Here is an 18,246-nt window from a genome sequence, read left to right on the forward strand (position 1 = left end):
TGGCCACCTCCCCCGCCGTGGTTGTATCAGTAGTGAGTATGGTGGCTACCGTGATGTTTGGTTGCAGGGTCGTCTATGGTATGCTGCTGGTCGTAGTGCTCACCTGCTTTCTTCTGTGAGCACACCATTGTTTCCATTTTTTAATATGCAAATTTTCAGACGAAATAACAAAGCAGAACAAGAATTAAGCCACAAAACCAATTATTTATTTTCTGAAAGCGCCCCAATGACAAACCGTAGACACTGCAATGGCAGGGCGTTCTGGTCGACCAGTGCGCTATTCGCATGATTCTTGTCACTCCAAAAAAAAAAGACACTGCTTCTGAGAGCCTGGAGAAACGGACAAGCTAAATGTCTATGAAAATTAGTGATATACATTTCTCTGCAAAGAAAATTTGCTAAGTGCAAACTAAAATAGTGAAGACCATAATAAAATGCACCTTCCTAATTAACGGGTAGCTCACTTTCGGGGAATCAGTTTTTAAGGAATTTCGAATAAACAGTCTTTTAAGGCAGTCATATTACTCGTTGCAGAAACAGTACCACGAGACGCGTATTCGCATTGTCTGCGTAAAATATTATACTGTTTGGAGCAGCTGAAGCAGCCTCATTTAAAGGAGCATGACTAAAACGTTCGGCTTGAACGGCTCTCTAGGAGCAAAACGACAACGATGATTAAAACGCGTCTCGTTCGTTTTCTTTGTTTTTCAACCCATTCATTTTGTACTCGTAGACTATATAGTCACTTTCACACCGTTAACCTGATGTAAATATTAAGCGTCCCCGTATTTATAAACTGCCAATAATTTACAAAAATCCGTCGCCATTCTAATAAAGGTTAAATTTGGCGTGCATTGTGTTTTAATAATTCTACGCTGAAATAAACTTTTTAGGAAGACCGAATGGAGGTTGATTTTTGTTGTTTTAAACTGTACCAACTAGAGACCAGTCCCATGCATTACGAATACTGGCTGACTTATGGCTCATGAATTTTATTAAGCTTTTCAGAACTCTAGTAAAACAAGACATTCTGCTTTCATTTTATTACATTAGCAAATACGCCTTTAGCACCCTTAGCAAATACGCCTTTAGCAAATAACACCCTTTAGCACCCTTCTGAAAACATTTATTTTTATTTTGTTTCCCAATACCCATTTCAAACGCCGAAATCTTGCAGCGAGTTCGCGGCTTCGATTCCCGGCCGCGGCGGCTGCTTTTCTGATGGAGGAGGAGGAAGTAACATTATTGTGTCCAGAGGAAAGGCCTAGTTATCGCCGGTGTGCTTCAGACGACAGCCAGGATGTCTTGGCTCCTAGCGTCGTCTTCGGCCCTTTGGACGGCCCAACGCTGGATGGAGGCGAAAAGAAAAACGGCCGTGTTAACGAGATTTCGGTGCATGTTAAAGATCCCCAGGCGGTCAAAATTCATCCGGAGCCCTACACTACGGCGCGCCTCTCTCGCCTGCGTCGCGTCGGCGCGTTAACCAACCAAAAGCCACCTGCAGTTTAAACCTTACACACGGGCACAGATTACCCTGCCATTATATAGTTCTTACTTATTATAAGACATCTAGACAAACACGTGTTGTTTGGAAAGAATCGTGACAACCACCATGTTCTGCGAAATGCATTTGCAATTCAAGAAGCTGTTGCCGGATTTCGCGAGAAAAAATAATGTTCATTTTACTGCCGCCATTTCTTGGAGTCTCTCATTAAAGAAGCTCTCTTATTATCATGCATTGATATATCTAAATTCGGAGATTATTTAACCGAGTCAGACTAACTTGATGTTACTCTTAAAACCCGCTGCTTCAAGGAGCTTCTCAACGCTCAGTTCCTACAGTGGTAGCTGCAACAATGAGCAAGAAACATTCTTTAGACAAAGGAATCCTATGACGCAGTATCTACCCTGACTCATGGAATAGCCGAACCGAAATACAGCACAATGACATTTACACTTTCAAAATGCTTGTATGAGGAACTGGTTGTGCTTTCAAAGCAGCAGTAAACACAAGCCATAAAAGCGAATACATATCTGCAGAACAAATATAGAAGAGAAAATAGAAAATGTTTTGGGCACATTACAGCCATGTTTGTTTATTTGTTTGTTTGTTTGTCTTTATTCGCATTTTGCACAAAGCACGTGACGCTGGGGGCGAGCAGTAAAAGCTGACAAAAATCGATTGCTTCACAGAGCTGTAAGCCCCCAAACACTGGACAGCATTAAAGCAACATCAAATACAACTTGCATTTTGAAAAAAATTACGCCCATCTCCCCTCGCGGGAACCCTGGTATGATGCGACGCTGAGGGGGTTCAAGCGCAAGCGGAGAGCAACCGTCTACCGAAAGGTCGCCGGAGAGCGGCACACCGGTTATATGCGCAGCGCGCCCGAAGGAGAGGAGACCGCGGAGAGAGACAGTACTGCACATGCGCAGCACCGCGCGCAGCGCCGCCCACTGGCGGAGTGAGAGCGCGCTGGGCCGCGCACCCGCAAATGTTGAGAGAGGGTGTTCGCTCTCACCTGGGCACGCGCCGGCGCCAGTGCGTCTGCCGCGGCTATGACGCAACACAATCCAACACAATCCACTTTAATCCAATTCAATCCAAGCCAAGCCAAGCCAATCGAATCCAATCCAATGCCCCTCGCGAGAGTGTTCGCTATCGGACAGGAGAGGGGGTGAGCGGAATACAATGCGGACGCCGACGACGACGGACGCACGCAGGAAGGACAGGGCGGCCGACAAGAGATGCTCTCAGCGTCGCATCTAATAGGAGAACAAAAGAAAATTAACTAAACTAAGTGCCTATACAATAAATACAAAGAAACTATAATGAGTACTACACATACTTCAGCATTATACAAACTGTAGAGGCTATGAAGTATTATACAGAGTATAACGCATTCAAAGGCAGGGTTGTACAGTGGGGAAATCATGGGAGAAAGGAATTAAAAGGAAATACAATTTTCGTAAGGAATCAGTACAAGGCAATCGCAAGGACCCAGATGCTCCGATGTGCGGCAAACAACTAACACATTCAACACCTTTCAGAATACTGTCGCGGTTATCGGGAAATCGTTTCGGGGAGTCTAATATTCTGGCGAGTGAGTCTCGTTACTAAGGATGCCGTTATTATGGACGCTTCGCAATATGGACGAAATTTTCGACGACCGGTCTCTGGCCCTGCAATTCTGCCCCGTTATTTTAGAAACCCGCAATCCGGATTATGCTCGGCCATTTCGGGGGTGAAACGGGTAAATACAGGCATTTTTGTCTCGTTATTACGGAATCTGGACCACAAAGCAAAAAAATATAAAAAATGACTGGTGATACCCAGCTGCCCCATCGCACATCAGGCATTCCCGGTTCGTCAGAGCGTACAAAGCCGAAGCAAGCATTTATCTCGGAAAGCTCTCCCATTCTAGGGCATTGAAGACAGAGGAAACCCTTTTCCATTAAACAAGATCGCCCGGCACGGCATACGCCGGGCAAGTCCAGAGGCTCAGGACAAGATAACATGCCGACAATCATTCGCGCTAATATTCGCTGAGCATATAAGGCAAGGCTGCAGGCTTCACTCGTCAGTTGAGCAGAGGCAGTGGCTGGTGTTAGGCTGCTGTTAACTCGAAGATATCTCTGAGCAGACTGAAGCAGCAGATTAAGAACACAGACCAAGCGTTACTCGACGTGAAGCTCGCCGTAGCTTGAGGAAGGAGGGACATGCAGAACGCGCTCTTCAAATAGTATATACGGTGCACTTTCTGGACAGTACAGTAGGATCGAAGGCATCAGTGCGAGCAAACAACTCCTTGTATTCGGCGAAATAAACCGTGTTCTTTAGTAGAACGATTATTCCTCAACGTTATTATTGTTGGCCTTGATTTATCATTTCGGACGACTGTAATTGCGGACAATTTTGTGGGGAACGGAGGCGTAATTATTAAAGAGACATGACTGTATTGGCTTTTTTTGCACACGCAGCCTATCGGTAGCCGAAACGCATCAAGTCAGAATGCTAGCATCAGACCTGTGCTTTATACGTTTTAAATTAAAGAATGTATGGTATCACAATTATTCCCTGCAAATTTGTTTGAAAGTTGCGGAAACCTGCAACAATTTTGTTGCAATTGCGAGTTTCTTGTTGAGTGGCCGCGAGCCAGGCATGCATAGTACCTCCATTATAAGAACTAGCTATCCGGCAATCAACTATCCTCTTTGATAGCAAGGCAAGAAGAACACCACACGGCAGCCATTAAAGGATTTGTTGTTATAAATTCCACTCTTTTGAAAGCGTCCCCGAATTTACTGAAAGGTCAACCATCCATAATAATCTCTAGGAGCGCTATGTCCACTAGCAAAAGCACGTTTAGATATTTCGTTATTGCGCTCTGTACGTAGCCCGCACAGACAGTGTGGAGTAAAATCTACAAAGTTATATATAAGAGTTCGCTTACAGAGCTAAGGTGAAATGAATTCCTGGTCAATACGCACGTCTTTCTGGGTTGCATGTTACGAGTTTCTTCAATTAGAACGTAGCAAAGAAAACGACAAAAAGGGCTGCCCTTAAAGCTTTCCGTCGAAGTTCTTTATCTGCAAAAACGGAGGAACTAAAATTATTTTTCACGTTAAGTATATCCTATTACTATTATTACTTTAGCGTTTCGGTTTTTGCTGTTGCCCCACGTAACCAATTGAAATCGTTTTGTCTAAATTTATAGTGTGAAGCGTCATGAATATCTGTATTGTTGCTACAGATTTTCTGGATATTCATGTATTAGAAACATTTGTGTTATAACATTATGTGATATACAGATTCTGCTCACGGGCGCAAAATTTTTTATTTCAATTGTATTTGCGACATTACCCGCACGCTTGTTCAACTGCTGGGGTAGAGTCCAAGTCAGATGATGCTGCCGTTTTACTTAAGCAGGCTTCGTATTCGTTCTTTACGAATGAATGAATGAATGAAGGAATGAATGAATGCGTAAGCACAAAGGTTCAAACCAACTCGTTCGGTCCTGAAGGGCTACCCCTGGATGGGATGCGGTAGCCTACCGAACCATCTTGCAATGTAGGGAAGATATCAACAGTGGATCACCGGTGCTAAGGCTGGGGAACCAAAGATCAGATGAGTTAAGTGTGCGAAAGTGGGATGTTCCGTGACGCAAAGCATTCCTCGTGCCGGTACCGTGGCTCAGAAGCACGCCGTGTGAAAAAGGAAAACCATGCACCCCTCCGACGACGATGATTGAACTCGAAGTTTTCTTGTGATGAGTTCTTTTGTTGTCCAATCCCACACTGGGAGTAGTTGCTACTCTGGAGGAATGCATCGCTTATCTAGAATAACCGCAGCAACTCTGGAGCAAGCACTCCGTACGGCCAACGTTTAGATTTGGAGTCTGTGGCGTGAAGTGGTACCAGGTGCTTGGCGTACAGTGAGCACTTTTTCGAGTGGGTCCCGGTTCAACATATTAAATCTAGAATGGTGAGGTTAGGCCTAACGTCCTAAGCTTCAAAATGCGATGTTAGACCTAACGTGCTGTGGTTAACAGCTTTACGACATGCAGAGTAACGCCATTCTCATCGTACATCTAGCTGTCGGTAACGGCTACTGACTTTCCCCTCAAAACATCACTTTACGCCCAGATACGTCGAGCCATCACACGCCTGCGTCAACTGCTCTCTCATAGCACGCCAAACTTCAGCGTATGGGGCTTAACGGAGCTGTCGTCAAGCTTCGCAGGGAAGCGTTTCAATTTTGCTATATTTCACCCATTATTAAAACCATAGTGATAGAAAGTTGGGTTTCCTGCAGTTCGGGTTCGCGCACGGACATCATCGGTGAGATGCTGCAACCTTCACTTTAAAAGACGGCTGGGTCGTTGGGGCAAGCGGCATGACGCGTTGTGCAACGAGGCCAGTAACGAAGCGTGCTGTTCACGGAGTGGTCTGCACCGGCATGGACGAACCGGTATCGTCAACGGAAACAGAGCACCAATATTAGGCACGTGGGCTCAGCAGCAACGTTGAAGGCGAACGACAACGTGACACATCCGTGCTTGCGCTCTTATTACGTATCTGCACAGACCGCCTCAAATATTTAGGGCTCAGAAGAAGTGCCTTTGATGCATCACTAACTCAACGTGAGGGCCGTTTGGTCTCTCGATGTTATTATGCGGGCAATATTTTTACATGGCGGAATAACGATGAGACGAACCATGATTGGCGAGGCGATGATTTTATTACGCGTCCGCCATCTTGGCGCGAGCACGGCTATGTCACTTGATGTGCTTCATCTTCTTCGAAGGAGGCAAACATGGCGGCACGTGAAATTGTCCACTTCTTCGTCTCCTCCTCGTGACAATATTAATGCAAAAACCCTAGACATTTACGTTTCATGAAACGCATAAGGCGCAAAATATCTTTGTCATATTCACAGCACAGTACAGAAAATCGGGGCGTAAGCCGGAGATGACGCCACAGGAAAGGAAAACAGCAACGCCGGAAAAGGGTCAGAGAAAGGTTTGAAAAATGTGCGACGAAGCGCGCAGCGGGAAACGGAAACACCAGCACTGGAGGAGGGAGGGCCATGCTGCACTCGCGATACCATCCCCCTTGAAAGATGAAATACCGATGGACCCAAACGGGCTCCTAGCGATGGCGAGAGAGCAGAAAGATCTTCGTGGGAGCTATCCAGAGGGCTGGTTAAGTGGCGGTGGGGAGGCCGCACAGTTCGACAGAAAGTTGGGCAGTCGATCAACTGAAGCTGCAACTAGGCTTTCGCCTTCATGTTCTTGTGGAGTTCTCAGCGTTCCCGTAATTTTGCATTGCATCATTGTTATATTTTATTATATCTGCTGCCCATGGTTAGAAGACTGGTGTCGACAGCGCATCGATAAGTGACACGTGTCTGTTTCAACAGTATACTGCAGAAATTATTATTTGCATACAAAAATTGCAGACATTTCACCGTCATTCTGCGAAGACCAACCGGTGTGTCATGGTTGTGGAAGGCTAGAGAAACGCCACGGCGAAAGGTTGTATGAGCTCGGTTTCTTGCGGTATTAGTGAAATCGCACAAGTTTTTTATGCTGTGCGAGCTAGTTGTACCACCTACAGTTGACGCCTGCCTGAAAGGGCGACTTGTTATAACCCTCAAATTTTCATCAAGCAACAAAAAAAGGCCGATGTAATGATATTTAGATGCAAAACACCAAATGCTAAAGCTGCCTTATAAAAGCCTTTACAGAGCACAGCCTGGAAAATGCAAGTTTCTGACTTGGCAAAAGCCTGCAATAACCATGTTTTTGTGCCAGAGCATGGGCTTAAACTGACTACGCACGAAACTAAAACTTCAGTTATTTGAGTAACCAATGTTGTTTTTGGTCCTTCGTAGGGACGTTTCGCTGGCTGACTGCGTCTATTTATGGCAATTTGCTTACGGCGATTTAAAACGCAACAAACAAACCGTTGGTCAAAACTTTTGTGACGATGCACTAGCTTCTCGTATGTCATAGCATGAACATACTTTCGCACTTTCAGCCTTCTTATTTTAAGGCTGCGAAAATATAAGCTTGCTGACGCGCACTAAACGCGCGAGAAAACCAGATGAGTGTTTTCCCAGCAAAGGTCTTCATTTCTATTATCAGTAGAAGTACCCTTTGAACACATAATTCGTGGAGCAGGTCTCAGGCTGAAATTAACTTCACAAAAGCTGCATTCGCTATAGTAGTAAAGCAGATTGGCACCGAAATCAGGATCATGCCGTCTTACCGGCTGGGGCTTTTGACGTATTCTCTCGTCGTCATAATTATCGGCTCATGTAGTCACAGTACTACAACGCCGGGAAACTCGTTTACGCCTCGCTCTCGAACGAAACACGTTATAAAAAAATCACCGGGACACCCGTTTACGCCTCGCGCTTGAGCGCTTCATAAAGCGTACTAAAAAAACACCAGGATACATGTTTACGCGTCACGCTGGATCGCTTCGTAAGGCGTCCTCAAAAAAAAAAAAAAAAACACCGGAACACTCGTTTGCGTCTCGCTAGAAAGCTAGAGAGCTTTGTGCTTCAAAGACAAGAGACTTTTACAGCAAAGCTGTATACCTCTACCCGTAAATGGTTTTATTTACGTTGGCAAAAACGCCAAGGCGCCAAGAATACACTTATACACCGCATGCTTCGCGCCTCCCCAGGTTTCCCGTTAGTGGAGATGGCCGGGGATTTTTATTCAAGACCTATAAGCTAACGTCAGGTTGGCTCAACGAGCCATCAAACGAATAATGTTAGGAGTAATACTCAGAGATAGGAAACAAGGTACCTGGATCAGAGGGCAAGCTAGAGTAGAAGATATAATAGTTCAAATCAAGAAAAAAAAGGACTTGGGCTGGCCACGTGGTGAGACGAACCGACAACCGGTGGACAATTAGGGTAACAGAGTGGATACCAAGAGATGGGTCTATGAGAAGGGGAAGACCATTAACCGGATGGAGGATGAAATGAAGAAATTCAGGGGTAAACTGTGGACTCGACCAGCGCAGGAGAGGAGTGGTTGGAGGTCAATGGGAGAGGCCTTCATCCTGCAGTGGACCTGAGTAGGCTGGTGGTGGTTGTGGTGGTTACAATGATGATGATGATGATGATGATGATGATGATAAGCTAAAGAGAAACCCCAATGACCACTGAGAAGATACAAGCTTTGCTTGGACATTTTAAAGCAAAAAAAGATCCCAGCGTTACGGAATAGCATTTGTTCTGATACTCGTTTTGTAGACCTAAGTTTATAGCCTACTAAACAGTAAAAAGACTAAACCGGTATTTGTATTGTCACGTGAATGTGCCTAAAATAAAGTAGGTTTCCAGAATCGAAGTTACAAGCATTGCTGCCCTAACTCCTTTAAAACGGTGCATGTGCATTACGGATAAGAAATGCTCCCTCTTTTGGTTGGCCCATTTGGACACACACAGTTTGCCAGCAAAGAGCTGTGACAAAACGAATGATTTGTCACGTGAACACAGAATGAAAGGTATAGAAGACAACCATGAAGATACAGAGAAGGGTATAGTTTGCTCACGCGCTTGCGTTGCAACCCCACTGGTGATAAAAGTTATCAAGGCTTGAAAGTTAACGCTTTACAAGCAACCCGTGAATCCTATACACTTTCCGCGTATTTCTTGCCTTTCAATGAGCCGTGTTTAAGATTAGTTATAGAGCCCTGCATATAATATGTTGCCGTCGTTTCGCTTAATATTTGAGCCATGTAGTCACAAATACGTTTGCAATTTTTCATCTTACTTTTATAAGTTGTTGCAGCAGGTCTTTTAATGCGAAAACGTTAGTTAGCTTATCAGATGAAAACATCTGGCGATATTGGCATACAGATCGCACGTAAAATGGCTCACAGTTGTTTCATGAAAATTTCTGATGGCCTAAAGAATATAGAACAGCTAAAAAACGCTCAGATTGACGAAAAGTATTTCAGGGAAGTTTTTGTCGACAAGTGTTAGCATTTTAGTTGCAAACAAAATTAGCTAAATTTGAGTCTGGGTGGCACTCAAACCAGGGGTCTCCGGAGTGCCAGACGATCACGCACCCCCAAAACCCTGAAATGTAGGGAACTATAGCTGATTGAAGGTGGATATTAGAAATTAGAAACGCGTTGTTGTCTTAGACTTCAAAACGTGCGCTAGAGACGCGTGCTGAGACCTCCATGTGTAATTTGAGCATACTAAATCCAGCAGTAGAAATTATGGGTGTAAAAAAGTATGTTAATCCTAAAAGTCATCTTTGCTTGGCGATGGCATGGCAAGTTTAGGCCGAGTCATAGTAACTGAGGGAAGAAGAAAAGGCCGTAAAAAAAGGATGAGGATTGTAATCATTGGACAAGTTCGACGATTGAGCGCTGACTACACACTAGGAGTGCGTATGTGTCTGCAATTTTGTGGGTGGAAAGGGCGGTTTGAAATCTTGCAGAGCGCATAAGTTGTGTTGCATTTTCTTAGATATGTTTGAGTTGACTCCCCGCAAAAAAATTGACAATTTGTAAAATCTAGTATAGAACCCCTCCTAAAAGTCGCTCTGAAATTGCGTCCATTTTAAGTATGCGTGTCGCACGTTTCGTTAGATCAGAAAATATAGCAAGAAATTCTTTGATAGATCTTTAAGAATACGTGAACATCTTATCCCTTTCCCTCGCACATTGGGGGAAAATGCGGTGCAAGCGACTCACTCCGGATTAGAAGCCCTCAACATGGTGTTTCTGTCACGAACTTTGCAACTTACCAGGAGATTACCCAGTACTATAGGCTGAGCCAGCTAAAATTTCCTGTTGCCCACACTGCACTAACCCAATGGCAAACATTTGCATGGTGCCTGTTGCAATCAAATACATTCCCTAACCCCGCCCTGCGTACCCGCAGTCATGCCGATAGGTACACGGAAAGAGGCAAGTGATGCAACATTGCATCAGCCACACTTCAAAACACGGCCTGTCAATGTCCCAATAAACCACTGGCCTTTGAACAAGGCATACATATAAGAAGTCATGAGCAGCGGGAGACTGCGCAGCTCAGCTCTCTTCACGAGGTACAAGCTGCTGTCATCGACAGAGGACGCCGTCCGGGACCACGGCTTCCTGACCGCCATCTGATGAGACTAAGACACCGGACATTCCCGCACATTGCATTCGTCTTTAAAAGGGATTACAATAAAGTCTGTTCTCTCTCTCTCTTTCTCTCTCTCTCTCTCTCTCTTGCGCTTTATCAGTCTGAGTGATAAAGTTTCCCCGCTTTAGCAGTGGCACTGGCTGCTGGTTGCTCCTTCCGTTGCTGCCTAGTATTGGGATTTCGGGGCGTTCATTCCCTATGCTATCTTTTCTTACGCCTATTCGGCACTGCATCCGCTTCAAACTGCGTTTTAACACCAGCGCAAGCGGTGGCGGGATGCGTCTGGAAGCCGGACGGATGTGACGTCGGGCAGCGAACGCAACGCGACCACAGCCACGGCTGCTGCCGGCTTGTCGTCACCCCTCTGCGCACGCGCTCTCTCGTTCTCCTTTCTTCCGTCGCAATGTCCACGCATCAAAGGCGAAAATTGTTTCCCCGCACGACTCATATATCGCTCACGCAATGCGAATGGAAACAACCAGGCTATCCTGTTGGGTGAACGCATGGGTACTGGGTGAACGAAGGTCAATTTTTAAGCAGTGAATGTTTAGTATGCAGGAAAGCAGAGTTTACTGTCTATGTAGCGATATTTTGTTCCGTGATAGGTACAAGCCCTGTACTTCCGGTGCGATTCACAACGTTAATTAAACGTGTTGATATGCGGCGCTCTTCCCGTAAACCGAGCTTAAAGATACCAAACTACCCTTATTTAATTAATTAAGTCAAAATAATATAATTGAGTATAATGTCGTATAATTGATTCAAAATAACAATTCACAAAGAAAATCACGGGTCTTTGCAAACAGTTAGGCTCTTCTGGGGATCGAACCCAGGTCGTTCGCACCAAAATACGCAGTTTTATTTCCTAGGATACAAAAGCCAAAGAAGTGTGGGGTTCTTTTGGCAGTTATTCAAAACAATTGAAGGACTGGTCAAAGCGAACAAGTAGATGACGCTCGGGTCCTTCAAAAGTTCCGGGCTTGTACGCAAAAGTGAATGCAATCAAGCGACTGTGTTAGATTAGAAAATGAACTGCCACGTACAAATATTACCGCGTAAACTTAGCTAACCATGCAAGCCTTGCACAAGATATAGTTGAGGACTGGTCATTTGTAGTGTGCAACGATTAGTTAGAACCATTTCAAGTTCTTTTTTCACGGCGGCAAGCTGGGGCACCATAGCTTGGGCCATTTCATAGTCGCGGGAGTCTTTAGTCTACGAATAAGTGGGCTGAAGTGTGTCGAAAGATTCCCCAGTGCGAGTTCAAACCTCTGCCAGCGACGTTGTCTGGTTTTTTGACACAGTCAGTAATTCGGCATCGAGAGTTTGTGAATGTAGAGAAAATTTATCATGCTCTCTTTACAGATATTTGCAACGCAAGGCACAACTCATAACGCTTTACAGTGCCTTTGTGACGAAATTGCTGTGAAGTGCACAAATTTTTTTTTACGCAGCAAACTCTTTCATGCTAATTGGTTTTACGCTGTCGCTTTCTCCTGAGAAGCTCAAACCCCATCCTACTAAACATTTGTATTCATCAAAATAAAAAAACTCAATAAATGAACCAAAATATGTAACGTCCGGGGTAATAACACCAACCAACTAAGCTGAAACAAACTAAGCTAACAGAACCAACAGCAATAATGACTGCAATCGGAGATTACAGGGTAATGGGAAAGCGTAAACAAACCGTTTGCAACGGAACAAGACACCCACACGCGTCGTAGCTGTCGTATTGTGTGAAGATGTCGATGGAACCAATATCGAAGATTCGCGGCGTCCTTAGTGGATTCACAAGACACATTAAGCTGTCATGTGTCGAAGGAACTTCATGATCCGCCTGTTGTAATTCACTGGTTCCCGCACGACTAATCGCCGTCGGAACATGCGATAAATGTGTGCCTTTAGATTCGGCACACGCGAAAAGATGGCTGTATAAGTTATCACTTAGCTATGTGTTGGGTTGTCATTTTCAGCGCTCCGAATATCTTCTACCTGCACACCTGCATGCTTCGCCAACGCGTTATTCACGTGAACGATCGGGTTCACATCAAAATAACAGTACTTAAGATTTGGGCGTGTAAAACGCTTAAAAGTTAACCTTTTGGAAAATAAATGACGCTGAAAATGTCGATTATTGCATTATTGTAATGCGGAAAACTTAGAAAAGGTGGATTTTGACCACTGATTTGTAAAAAGGCTTCCTCAGGATGGTCTTTTTTGTTTTAAAAATCTATGTAGCGTATGAATGATTCCCCGTGGTTTTACAATGCCGTTCATCATAGCCGCCGTCGTGCTGAAGCGGCTATGGATGAAGCTCCGAAGCGGCCCGAAGGAATAATATGAAAGATCAACAGAAAGTGCTAACAGCGGATGGTACAACTTGGCTTTCGCCTTCACATTCTTGAGAAGCTCTCAGCATCCCCAGTTTTTTAAGTGCAGAGCACTTTAGGCGCTCGCCTTGTCGTCCTAGCTCGCTCGTTCAACCCAACTATATAGAGCACCACGGCGGCGTCCCGGGGTAACGCTGTTGTTCGCGGCGTACCCCAGAGCCTTCGAAGGCCAAGCGGTCTATATTGTCATAAGCGTTCGAAACTCGGGAAACGCTGGCGCTTTTCATACATCTTCCCGTTGTTTAGCGCGAAGAAAACTATAGGTACATTTGAGGGAAAATATACTGAATTAACCGGCAGCGCCCGCGTTCCTTTAGTTAAGGACGCCCGTTGGGTTGGTTTTTACGATACTAAACGCAAAATGTGGCAGTGCAATGGCGGCAGGTGCGGGGAGAAAAGCACAAAGAGAACAGGACTTACGCTGGTGCAGTTTCAGGCAGGAGGGGGGGAGGGCGGGGCGAGCACTGCTAAGGCGGGAAATTTGAATTGCATGGGGTGGTAGCAGTAAGCGGATAACGGCGGTACAATGAATGAATGAATGAATTTATTGTCAAGAAAAAGGAAAGGAAAGACAACCAGCAGGCGTAAATTGTCACACCTAGGGGTGGACCACCGGAACGCCTGCTGGTGTGGGGGTTGGGGCAGAGGATGACAGATTCATAGAGAGGAGAGACAGATGATAGAGGTGACATGTTTACAGAACACAGGGGAGAGAGGGGCATATTTACAAGTTAACAAACACTCCCACACTCACACAAAGTCTGGAGCAAGGACAAAAAAAAAAAGAAAACTCGTAAAAGTTCACACAGTCACTGTGACAGAGCGTCAAGTGCCAGGCGGAGCCCTGAGGCATCCAGGTAGCCGCCCAGTGCCTCGTGGACGCTGTCCCTCTCCCTGGTGTTGCCCGGCGGCCATAGTAGCTCGTCTAGCGGCCGAGCCCTTCCTCCCAGGGCGGCCAGCAGTTCCGGCCTCCCTGCCGCATACTCAGGGCACTCGAAGAGCAGGTGCAGCAGGGACTGGACAGGTGCGCGGCAGTGCCGGCAGGCAGGGCTGTCGGCCAGCCCCAGGTGGTGTTTTCGTTCCGCCGTCCACACCGCCCCCACGCGGAGGCGCAGGATTGCCGAACGCTGCTGTCGGGGCAGCCGTGCAGCCCGCACAGGTGGTGGGGCCTCTCCAGCAGCCAGCCGTGGGTCCGGGTGCTGTGCCCGCACGTGCCGCTGTATAAGCAGGCGTGAGTCGTCCGCCGCTGCCTGGGCATCCGTGGCCGCGGGCGTCAGCTCGTGGGCCTCGGCGGCCAGCTCGTCCGCCCGCTCGTTGCCCTCGAGCCTGATGTGGAGGGGCACCCACTGCAGCCGCAGCCGGGCACCCCTGCCTGCCAGCCGCTCCGCCTTCTCGCGCACTCCTCGAACCAGTGGGGAGTGCGAGTCGCCCTCCCGGATGCGCAGCAGAGCCACCCGGGAGTCGCACAGCAGGGCGCAGCGCTCGGGTGCGGGCTCCAGCTCCAGCAGCAGGTCCAGGCCCAGCTGGACCCCAACAAGCTCTGCCGTGGCCGAGGATGCGGCGTAGTGCAGCCGGGCCTGCCGGGTGGCCTCCACCAGCACGGCGGCCGCTGTAGCGGAGCCCTGCCGCTGCCGCACAGAGCCATCCGAGTACGCCAGGGTGCGGCCCTCCAGGTCTTTACAGACGACGGCCCAGGCCAGCCCGGGCCAAAGTGGGTACAGCCCACTTTGGCGAATCACTGCTCTGCACTTCCGACAGCTTTCACATTGAGTGGAACGGCTTTAATATTTAATTTTGTAAATCGGGGCTCACTTTTTTTATAATCCTGCAGACCACGGGAATATTATGATTCAAAGGCTACTCAACTTTTTATGACTGCAGTCAATTAATTTCTAGCAGTCAACGTTTCAAAAATCCACGTAACTCAGTTATCAATACGTCACTCACTACAACTTATTTCCCTCAGCAACAGCTTCCACCGGTAACAACTTCTGTGCAGATGATGAAATTCGTTTCCTCATTGTGGGTTCTTCCCCAGAAGTTTTGCTAAGGTCTTATTGTTATTCTTGTAGGGAATTAGCTGACGTAAACGAACAAAAAATGCAATAAAATTTTCTTCGTGGGCGTTCGAGAGCGACAACCGAAAAACGAAACACACCCTATTAGTAGAGCGGGCAAAAATGCACAAATAAATGTATATTCAAATAGTTTAGGCCGATAGAATAGCCTGATGACTCCAAGTACACCCCAGCCTAAAAAAGCCCGAGAAACACGGGAAGACAGACTGGGGTACACTGACAGAGCGCTCTGAATCTCTTTTACAGCGAGTCTCAACACGTTATTTCTGCACGTTTGCCAAGAAGCTATCCAACATTCACCGTCGCAATCCGCATCCACTAGGCGTCAGTCACCTCCTACTCCTTGCCATTGCGCACATATATAATTATTTGCTTGCATGGCCGGTCACAGTTCCTTACATCAGGATTAAGGTAATCGTAGGCTATCCGTGAAGCAGTTCAGAGTTCACCGGTTGTGGTTCGGCGGACCTCGCCAAAGTGTTGACGTGTGTCCACACCTGAGTGTAAGGAAGGGAGGAGGAGGAGAACTAGAGTGGGAATGCGTGTGGAGGGTGAGAAGGAAATTACCGAGGTAGATGAGAGTATGATTTGTAAACTGCCCAACCAGTCCAATTTATACTGCATAAGAAATGTGGCGACAGTTATTAGGTCGCTTGCTGAGAGAGACAGAGAGAAATAAACGTTTAATAAAACGAGCAAATTTGGTGCTAGATGGCAGGGGCAGCAGCCCTGGGGGGGGCATCCTTAGTCCGGGATGCCCTGGTCCTGGCTGGCTGCCCGGGCTCTAGCGATGACTTCTTTTTGTGCCGCAAGGTCCGAGCTGGTCAGCCGGTCCACCCACTGCTCGTAAGTAGGGTTGGGGATTGGAGATAAAGACGGGGATTGTTGGCATTCCCATACAAGATAGTATAGGGTATATGTATTCCTGAATGACATCAATAGCAGCTTGGAGCGAATCCTGCTGCTGGGCGGTGGAGCCCTGTGCAACCCACAGTGTAAGGTCGTCAGCATACAGAGCATGATTGACCGTGGGGATTGCTCTAAGTAATGGTGGCAACTCTCGCGTCGCTAGGTTGAATAGTGGCAGAGACACCACTGATCCTTGCGGTGTCCCTCGCTTGCTGAGCAATATTGTTTTCGCTCCGTCGTAAAGCTGAGCAAACGTAAAATCACAAGGAAAACATACCCTCACGGATGACGTTCCACGCGTGCAAACACGACATTTCACTTTTTTTTGCTATTGTGACATAAACATTGACTTTCGTCGGTAAATAACAAGACGTTGGATACCGCTACTGCAGGGACCACAAAATTGCGGTGCTGTGAGGTATTAGTGTCACAAGAATGGCCCCTTTTGATTTAAACCAGCGAAATTGAACCTGTTGGCCAATCCCCATGAAACTAAAATGAATATATTTTTGGTTGGCATCTTTCTGATCTACTTCATCCACACGACTGTCTGATTCCAAAACTTTTGATAACCATTAACCAGCTCTGTACACTGAAATTTCGGCAGTGAAACAGCAAATGAGTAAAAGAACCTGCATATAACGGGTCTTTTCCTTTTTCTATTTTTGCCTGCTTTGACTCCATCAGCTTTTATTGCTGGAGAATTCTCGACGAAACTATTCTGGACATTCAGAGTACCGAAATAACCGCAGTTATAGCTGCTTCAACAAACACTGTCTGCTTTCTAGGTTTGTACACAGTTGAGTCCCACAGTCCAGAAATAGATAAATTGGCTTGTTTTATTCCGAGAAACGACAAAACATTTAGTACGAATTGAAGTCAATGTCAGCGGCTGCGCAAGGTAGCCCCGTGGTTTCGTTCGAGCCTGATTCCTTTTTAGGCTAATGGGAAATTTTACACCCGGCTCCTTCTTCGTAGCCATCATCGTCATGATCAGCTCGTTATTTCTGGAACGGTCAGACTGGCTGGGCTGCGAAATTCGCTGCATCGCCTAGCCTCCAACGTCTTCTCAGCCGATTTCCACTACCCAAAATTGTGACGGCGCCATTTCTTGAAGGCTGGGTTCCTCTTGTTCTGTGTAAGTTGCCGCTTGTTTCACTATTGCCTCGGCTAGGCTACAGCTGTAGGCGATACTTCCTAAGCTTCTTAGGCTTTTAACTGGGGCTACTGCCAAGCGATGTAGTAGCCGCAATCTGGTTTGGTTTGCAACCGCGGGAAGGAGTGTGGGGCCTATTGTCGCCTGGCACCAACCCTTGAAGCGGAAATGTTTTCTCGTGCTGTTTAGAGAAACATCCTGTCATAACATTGATGGTACTGCTACCCCAAATTAAGGTAGTGTCTATTATCGCAGCAACCGTGAGAATTACCGTCAGAAATTTCCAATGGCAGTCGCCTCGCATTGGCTAAGAACCCTACCCGGAGATTCTATGGGATAAATATTGCCTAAAAAGCCATGTTTGGAGGCGCCGCTGTAGCGCTGTGGTATAGTACTTTGTTTCAAACGAGACGGCTCAGGTTCGAGTCTGCACAGTGCGATGTGTTTTTTTTTTTTTTTTTTAGCTTTCGGAATTTTTCGGTCATCGTGATTTTTTCTTGTTAATGCTTTTTTACTCTCGTTTTTACGATATCAAGGGATCAACGCACACGGCTTCAAGAATGGGTTGAATTATGTTTAATATAGGTTGTGTTCTGTGTCGTTGGGCTGAGTTAGCAGAGGTTTGTTGCAGTTTGGCTGGATTTGTGTAGGTTACGACGCGTTCGTTTAGGTTACGTTAGGTTCGATGAGGTTATGTTACGTTAGGTTACGTTGGGACGTAATATTATTCAGCAAATTTTAGGCCAGACAACTTTATGGAAACTGCCGTGAGAATTTCCCGGAGGTAATTCTCACGGCTGCCGTGAGATTAGACGCAGCCCCAAATTATCCAAAGCTTAGCTCCCAAATTCCGCCCCGCTATAAACCCAGATTAAAAACTTTCCCTGCTGTCGGGCCCGCTTCATTAAGCGGATTAGTGAATACAAGCAAGCCAAGTCCGATATGGTAAATTTATCACCAAAGTAAAAAAGCGGGCCGTGTCGCTTTCATGCACACCTGAGTGACTTCCATACTAGTCTTGAGTTAACTACAACTACGACTACT

The sequence above is a fragment of the Haemaphysalis longicornis genome, unplaced genomic scaffold (assembly GCF_048455015.1).
Source record: "Haemaphysalis longicornis isolate Haplotype H1 unplaced genomic scaffold, Haemaphysalis longicornis Haplotype H1 scaffold_6, whole genome shotgun sequence".
Lineage (NCBI taxonomy): Eukaryota > Metazoa > Arthropoda > Arachnida > Ixodida > Ixodidae > Haemaphysalis > Haemaphysalis longicornis.